The sequence below is a fragment of the Cucurbita pepo genome, unplaced genomic scaffold (genome assembly GCF_002806865.2).
Source record: "Cucurbita pepo subsp. pepo cultivar mu-cu-16 unplaced genomic scaffold, ASM280686v2 Cp4.1_scaffold000445, whole genome shotgun sequence".
Taxonomy (NCBI): Eukaryota; Viridiplantae; Streptophyta; class Magnoliopsida; order Cucurbitales; family Cucurbitaceae; genus Cucurbita; species Cucurbita pepo.
The window spans coordinates 19,295-28,100 of NW_019646675.1; the positions used below are offsets into that span (position 1 = coordinate 19,295).

Genomic DNA, 8,806 nt, shown 5'->3' on the forward strand with positions numbered 1-8,806 from the left:
CAAATTGCTCGGGATTTAGGTAACATTAAAATAATCCAATAGATGAACTCTGTTGCCAATGAAATTTTAACTCTGAGCATATTAGAGCATGTTGAGCTTATATATGAAAATTGGTGGTCATTAGATAAGGATAAGTAGGTAAACCAAGAAACAGTGCAAAATGACCATAATGCCCCTAAGGGTATCTACCTACGGTTCATGACCTAGATAACCTTCAAATGCTGTGAAACCCTGTAGTAGTTCTAAATTATGATGTTTGATGGTGTGGTGAAGTTTGAAAGCCATTGGAACACGTTAAGAACCAAGAATTAGGGGAAAATAACTAAAATGCCCCTAGGACTACTTNAGGTAAACCAAGAAACGGTGCAAAATGACCATAATGCCCCTAAGGATATCTACCTACGGTTCATGACCTAGATAACTTTCAAATGCTATGAAACCCTGAAGTAGTTCTAAATTATGATTTTTGATGGTGTGGTGAAGTTTGAAAGTCATTGGAACACGTTAAGAACCATGAATTAGGGGAGAATAACTAAAATGCCCCTAGGACTACTTATGAAAATTCAAGGTCTATATGTGCGCCAAATGATTTGCTACTTCTTATAAGGTCTATTAGGAAGAACATGAAGATATTTTTTAGGTTTCAAGTTGATTGCAGCAAGTTTGGAACCTAAACCAAGTTAGGACCCAAAAAAACACCTAAAGAAAACACCACAAGAATCAAGACTCTTCTAGAACCCTCTCCCTAGGAATCTATGACCTTCCAGGACAACTCACCCTATGATGGGTTCATATGGTTACAAATTCAAGAAAGATGTCTAAGTTATTAAACTGTTCAATCGAACATAGAACATAGTCAAACCTTAAGGTCATTGATCTCAAGATTTTTTAAATGATCACCACTTGTTTATGTTTTTAACATGAATTTTCATCTTTTTTGCAATAGTGAGTGTTCGAACAAAATATGCATCAACACTCTTCTTTCATTCGTAAGAGCTATCAAATAGCGTACAAGACAAAAAATGGTTAGGGTTGGGTTTTAAAACATATATCTATTTATTTTCAAACATTTAATTAAGATTTACAACTCAATTTGAATATACAATTTGAAAAATTATCTTCCAAGTAGTTAAAAATTATCTTCCAAATAGTTAAAAATTATTATAGAATAAAAAATGTAATTAAATAAAAATAATATATGTATGGATGATTCCGTGGCCCAATGAACAAGGCGCCCGTCTACAAAACCATAGATTTTAGGTTTGATCTCTAGCAGAGTTGGTACATGACCCATAAAACTGGTTTATTAGTAGGGAAGTCTCAAAAAATTAATTGGGTGGACTATCTATTTATATTCAAGCATTTAATTAAGATTTTTTTTTTTTTGAAGGATTTGAAAATTATCTTCAAAATAGTTAAAAATTACTCGAGAGTAAGTAAAAATATTGTATGTATTGATGACTCTGTGGCCCAATGGATAAGGCGCTGGTCTACGAAACCAGAGATTCTGGGTTCGATCCCCAGCAGAGTCGATACATGACTCATAGAGCATTTTTAGAGCATAGCATATACGAAAACGTGCCTATCTATTTATATTCAAACATTTAATTAAGACTTACAAATCAATTTTTTTTTTTTTGAAAGATTTGAAAATTATCTTCAAATAGTTAAAACTTACTCGAGAATCAGTAAAAATAATATATGTATTGATGACTCTGTAGCCAAATGGATAAGGGCTTGCTTATGAAGCCTCTCGGTTTGATCTCCAGCAATGTCAGTACAATCTGGATTGGCTAGAACCAAAATTTCATAATCCCCATTTTACCACATAAATCATTCATTTATGCCAAATTATATTCTTTTTTAATGTTGGACGGCAATAAACGATTTCATGCTCCCTAAATAGAATAAATAAATGTCTGAAATCATTTTTTTTTTTCATGTTAGACGGCAATAAAAGATTTCATGCTCCCTAAATAAAATAAATGGGGTGGGTAATAAATGAGAAAATGGTAAATAAGAGTGCAATATTAACTACAGAAAAGACTTGACTCTACTTTTAGAGAGTTATCAATATTCTAGAACATTCACAAATCATCAAACCCAATGGCCAGTATTCAAATAGGAAGCTGGTAGCTCGCTGATTAGAGAGGATATTTCCAACGAATTTTCCAGAAAATTCTAACACCAATTCCCAACGATTCGGAGCTCTGAATGTCGCTTTAAGCTTCCCCTATAAAGTCTGAAGTTAGGGCAATAGGAACAAGAATCGAGCAAGGTCGAGCTCACAATCGTAGGCAATAAGCGTTTAGATTTTGGGTCTCCTACTCTCGGATTTTTTTTCAAATTCGAGAGCAATTCTCCACCATTTCTATTCAAATTTGTTCCTACAGTTTCTAAACAAGATTAACCACAAGTTCTATCAAGAAATCGATTTCTTAAAGTGCCTAAAAACTATTCCCCCAATCCAATATGTCATTAAAGAGCTTCAAGGAAAACTCAAAATTCCAACCCAAGGGTACACAAGAATTCGTCGAGCAAAGACGATCCCAATAAGTTTCTGCATCTTCAAGGAATATTTCCATAGAAGACCAGAAAAGAAATAACCTCAGGAACGTTCCCAATTGAAGAAAATCCGTTTCGGGTTCAAATTGAGGCTAAGTGTCGAATTCCTATCTACGACCTCTTTTCCTTCAAATTGAGGATTCTTTTAGCTTTAGAGGATCAAGTTGAGTAACTTTGATGAAGGAATCGAGAGCTGAAACGTCGTAGAACAAGATACCCAAGAGATCGAAAATCGAAGGTGTTGGGTAACTTGTAGACCGAGAGTGGTTTCTCAAAATTAAGGTCCCACACTCCAATTCGTTCCTCCAAATCAATTCCTTAACCTTGAGGGAGGAATAAGGAAGAAGTTACATGAAGAAATCGAGTCTTGAAAACCCCTAGAATCGACTACCCATTAAGAAATCCTCTGTTTTTGCTCCGGCGAAAAATCATATTTTGGACGAACTTTGGAAGTGAATATCTTAGGCTATGATCCAGGAGAAGGTATGAAATCAATCCCTAGCTCTTCCTTGTAAGACCATCATTAAGTTTCATGAAGAAATCGAGGGGAGAAACGCCGAAAACGGGCTCTGGAGCTCGATTTTCAAATGGCAGTGATACGCATTTCACCGTCTTCTTCCCGTATGGAGGAAGAAGACGATGACGTGGCCGGTTCAGTTGAACCGACCATGTCAACCCAAAACTCGACCTTCTCTTTGTTTTCTCAATTTTAATCCCCTTCCAAATTGGTTCTCATGAAAAACTTTATGGTTCCAGAAACTACACACAATAAGGAGTTTGTGAAAGAAAATTTGAGGTCATTCGGGTACCGGAAGATCAAGAACGAAGGTCCTGAACGTCGACGACGAGGTAAGTAGCCACCTTGAAATTTTTGTTAAGAAATACTTGTAGGAATCGCTTGGATATCCATATGAACCCTAAAACAAGTTTGACCTAAGGTTATATGAAAGAAAAACTCAAAGAACCATGAGTTAAGGACCTGAACCGAGCAAATTGCTCGGGATTTAGGTAACATTAAAATAATCCAATAGATGAACTCTGTTGCCAATGAAATTTTAACTCTGAGCATATTAGAGCATGTTGAGCTTATATATGAAAATTGGTGGTCATTAGATAAGGATAAGTAGGTAAACCAAGAAACAGTGCAAAATGACCATAATGCCCCTAAGGGTATCTACCTACGGTTCATGACCTAGATAACCTTCAAATGCTGTGAAACCCTGTAGTAGTTCTAAATTATGATGTTTGATGGTGTGGTGAAGTTTGAAAGCCATTGGAACACGTTAAGAACCAAGAATTAGGGGAAAATAACTAAAATGCCCCTAGGACTACTTATGAAAATTCAAGGTCAATATGTGCGCCAAATGATTTGCTACTTCTTATAAGGTCTATTAGGAAGGACATGAAGATATTTTTTAGGTTTCAAGTTGATTGCAGCAAGTTTGGAACCTAAACCAAGTTAGGACCCAAAAAAACACCTAAAGAAAACACCACAAGAATCAAGACTCTTCTAGAACCCTCTCCCTAGGAATCTATGGCCTTCCAGGACAACTCACCCTATGATGGGTTCATATGGTTACAAATTCAAGAAACAACTTATGCCTTAAGGAATTATGACCTTAGAAACTTATAAGCGTAAGAACCAAGAACAACACCACACAAGCTTTACAACTACCCAAGTAAGAAGACTGCTAGGTACCACTCAAGGACGAGGGACCAAGGTCCCCAAACTCCTAAGCGGTGCTTCCTGAGGCCGAAGAATTCCTCTTCTAGGTGGGATGCCCTGCACCATGTTTCCTTTGCAGGATGTCATATTTGGCCTCATGTTTTCCTCACCTAGAAGAGATGTCGTGCACTAAGTTACAGATACCCAAAAGATTTGCAGGATGCCATGTTCATGTATGCACCGAGCACGTGACCTTTATGGTCTATCATGGGGAGTTGTTTAGGCCACGATGGAACAAGAATAGAGCAAGTTACCTTAGCCACGAATCAAGAACCTCCTAAGACCTCCCACGGTACAACATGTTCATGACTTAGACTACGCTGCTTGGAACGCATAAAGCCTTGAGCGTAGATATTCAGACTATATGACAGGGAAAGCCCTTGGTGCAGGATTAGACTACATCGCTTGGAATGTAAAAAGCCTTGGATGTAGGTTTTCAGACTATGCCACTTGGAACATATGAAGCCTTGAACATAGGTTAAGTAGACTGTATCGAAGGGCAAGCCCTAAGATGCGGGTTAAGACTACGTTGCTTGGAATGCATGAAGCCTTGGACATAGGTTAAGTAGACCATATCGAAGGGCAAGCCTTAAGATGCGGGTTGCTTGGAATGCATGAAGCCTTGGACACAGGATTGTTAGGCACATGGCTAGTGCTGTAAATCCTATGGGGAGTGTCTCGGAGAACGAACCAAGAACAGAACAAGAACCTAGAAAGTACCAAGAACAAGTGAAAGATCAAGGACTAGAACATGAATCAAGATCCTAGTTCTAAGGACAAGAACCAAGAACAAAGGACCAAGAACCAAGAACCATAGTACTAAGGCCCTTAAAGGAAAACCAAGGTTTTAGAATCCAAGGACAAATGTACTTACAACAAGAACAAGAATAAAGAATGTGGTACCCTAGCATATCAAGAACAGAATTAAAGGCCTACAAGTAGGCTACTTACTGAGTCTTTGTACTCGTTCCTTATTCTCTATTTTTTTTTTGGGTGATAAGGAGCTGGTTGAGATTGGGAGTGGACTCTAGAGCAGATACCATAGACAAACCTCACCCGTTGTCCTCAACCCTTTTGTTTTAAAATTTTTTGTGTCCATTCCTTATTTTGTGTTTTAACCATTATGTCGTACTTTAAATTACTAATGTGCGCACACTATTTTGGTGTAATGTAAATTATATTTTAAATTTTAATTGTTTTATTTCGCAAAAAATTTACCTATCTTTTGGAGTCATCGAGTCAGCCCGATCCTTACAATTTTGGATTCAGGTGCATCATTTCATTCGTCTCCAAATCAAGAATTGTTTCAAAATTTCAAATCAGAAAATTTTGGGAAAGTGTATCTTGCCGACAACAAAACCTTGGAGATTGAAGGAAAGGGAGATGTTTGCATACAAACTCCAGCAGGGAATCAATTGACATTAATGGATGTCAGATATATTCCTGGTCTCAAGAAGAACCAGATCTCTATTGATTAGGTTGATAACACAGGTTATGCAGTTGAGTTTGGAAAGAGTTTATTCGTGGAAGGTGCCATGGTGGTAGCTCGTGGCACAAAATCTTGAACGCTATACGCCACTGTAGGGTGTATAAACATGACTATTGTTGCTGAAAGTGCTTCAAATTCAAGTCTATGACATAATATACTTGGACATATGGGTATTAACGAAATGAAGATGCTGGCTGCGAAATGAGTTTTAGAAGGTCTGAAATTTGTTGATATGAGTCCTTGTGAGAATTGCGTTATGAGCAAACAAAAACGAGTTAGCTTCACAAAGACTGTCAAATAATTGAAGAAAGGTTCTGTGACAACGAAGCAAGTGGAAGTTGAGGTTGAGTTGTAGAATAATTCACAGGGTGATGTTGTTGCAGATACTCAAGAAACTTCTGAAAATGTTGATGAGGAACCAGAAGCGGAGCAAGTGACACCTGAGTAGATGTTGAGAAGATCATCCAAGACTATCAGAGTACCAGATAAATATTCACTTTCATTATACTATCGGTTGGTTACTATGAAGGGGAACCAGAGCCCTTTGATGAGATCCTATAGTTGGAGGATTCAACCAAGTGGGAGCAAGCCATGAATGATGGGATGTCTTATTTTTATTCCTCCGTTGTAGTTGCTTTATTTCTCAAGACTATGAATGGGAGAAATGGAACATGGCTGTTTGATTGCTTATGGTGCTAGCATGTTGATTTTTGGACGCTTAATGATCTTGAGCGATCCTTTTGAAGTTCAGGTACTTTTCTTGTTTTTATTTCTACGTTGCACCGTGTAGTTGCTCTATTTCTCAGGACTATGAGTAGGAGAAATCTGAGAAATGAAACGTGATTGTTTGATTGGTTATTATGCTAGCATGCTGATTTTTGGACGCTTAATGGTCTCGAGCGATCCTTTTGAAGTTCAGGTACTTTTCTTGTTTTTATTCCTGTATTGCACCTTGTAGTTACTCTATTTCTCAGGACTTCGAATAGTAGAAATGGAATGTGATTGTTTGATTGCTCATGGTGCCAGCATGCTTATTTTTGAATGCTTAATGGTCTTGAGCCATCCTTTTGAAGTTTAGGTACTTTTCTTGTTTTTATTGATGTGTTGCACCTTTTAGTTGCATGCTTGTGAATTAGTGTTACAACAAATGAAGTAGAAGCATTTTTTTATTTTCATGTATGTAAGGTCTAGTGTGGCTCAACTGCTGGAGGCTTTATTCCCATCATCATATTAAGTTATCTCATCATCATGCATCTTACATCATCATATTAAGTTATTTCATCATCATGTCATCATCTCAAATCATCATATGCATCATCACATCATCATATAACAACATCACACCATCATATAGCATCATCACATCATCATATAACACCATACATCATCACATAATCTCGTCACATCATCATACAAAATCATTACATCATCACGTAACATAAAGCATAAATGGCACATGCAAGGTCCACTAGGCATGTGTCATCAGTCATAAGGCAAGTTTTCGGACTGAGACGATAGCAAGACCACTTACTTGGTTAGCCGTTCTCCCTAAATACGAATGCTTGATTACGTCTCTTGAAGTTGGCCCAAGTGACGTCTATGTGCGCCTATTAGAAAATTCATCTAATTTCCTTAGTAATTCTAATTTGAAATCGGGCCTTATATTGACGTAAGGAACGGTGTGAAAATGAGTCAAGCCCGACAAAGCTGAAGGGAGTCGTTGGTTGCAGGCACGACATGTGTGTCAAGGGGAGGAGCTGGTCGATCATTCTTCTCCCCCACTTCTTCGTGATTTCAAACTCGCTGACGTCGTTTCCATCGCCATTTTCCTTTCTCCTCCATTCACTGTGAGTCCTGCTTGGCTTGTCTCACGCTCCTACGGTGTTGTAACGTCTCAGACGTACCTACAGCACAGATCCATTTAGTTACAAATACAACGAGGCCAAGTTAGTTGCGAGTGACATATGTATTGGGAATCACTGGCTGTGAAGCACACTTGGCATCGATCTCTTAGGAAAAAGAAGGAAAATAGTTGGTCTTCTTTGTGCTGCTCTCTTTGCAAGTCACTTTCTGTCTGTGCAGGTATTTTCTAGAAGGGTATTGATTAAGTAGGGCATTTGGCAAGAGACCCCAATCCACTCCTTTTCGTGTCCCAGCGTCCTTTCTGGCATACTGCGTCAAACACAACTTACCACTCTAACAAAGGTTTTGGAATTTTGATCCTATTCTCTTTCAGACCATTTTGAAGATCATGTACTTCATGTTTGGAATATATAACATTGTAACACTTGGACGTTTCCTTTTTCTTTGATTTCTATAGATATTAGACGATGACAGACTTGCTGCATCAAGAGAGATAAGTAGACCAAATGACGTTTTTGTAAAATCTCCCATCATAACCAAAGGATTCCCTTACCAGGAATACCAGATAGGTCGGTTGAAGTCCTTTGATATCTTTGACGTCTCATTGATGCTATTAGTTCTTACTCTATTTTTCAACGGGCACACACAGGCGACAAATATTTAAAGGAGAGCCTACGTTTACGTATCAAATTCTTAATTCGCCAAACCCGTAGACCAGAGGTGGGTAATATTTATCTAGGGTCACCTTAGTAACAATATTCTCATTATGGAACCTTTCCCTCCTTTAAATAATTTAAATGCTTGTTTTCTCAACTTTTCAAAAGGGCGTATGAGTCACCAATAAGGACATATGGGTTATTGTCATCATCTGAACGTCACCTCTTCTATCTCCTTCTACTTTCCAAGGGAGAAATATCTTTATACAATTACTTTGTTTAAAAAATCTACTTAATTAGATTGGCTTTTATCTGATCCCCTAAATTTTGAGGTTAAGGCCGGGGGCCTTACCTGGTCCTTCAATAAGCCTATCTTTGCCACTCTTATCTACTCGTTCCTCTTATCTTGTTTATGTCTCGACTTCTCTTCAATACTCACTTTTTCTAGTGTGTTAGATGATACTCTTCTTTGGTCGCATCATAGCACTCGTCTAGGTCCTCACGTGG

The 8,806-nt window shown here is 37.9% G+C and overlaps 1 non-coding gene across 1 annotated transcript; it reads left to right on the top strand.

Annotated features, from left to right (window-relative positions):
* The first annotated feature begins 1,459 nt into the window (after positions 1-1,459).
* On the top strand, positions 1,460-1,532 carry TRNAR-ACG. The gene has a single exon. It is a non-coding gene; the product is annotated as a tRNA-Arg (tRNA).
* The last annotated feature ends 7,274 nt before the right edge of the window (positions 1,533-8,806 follow it).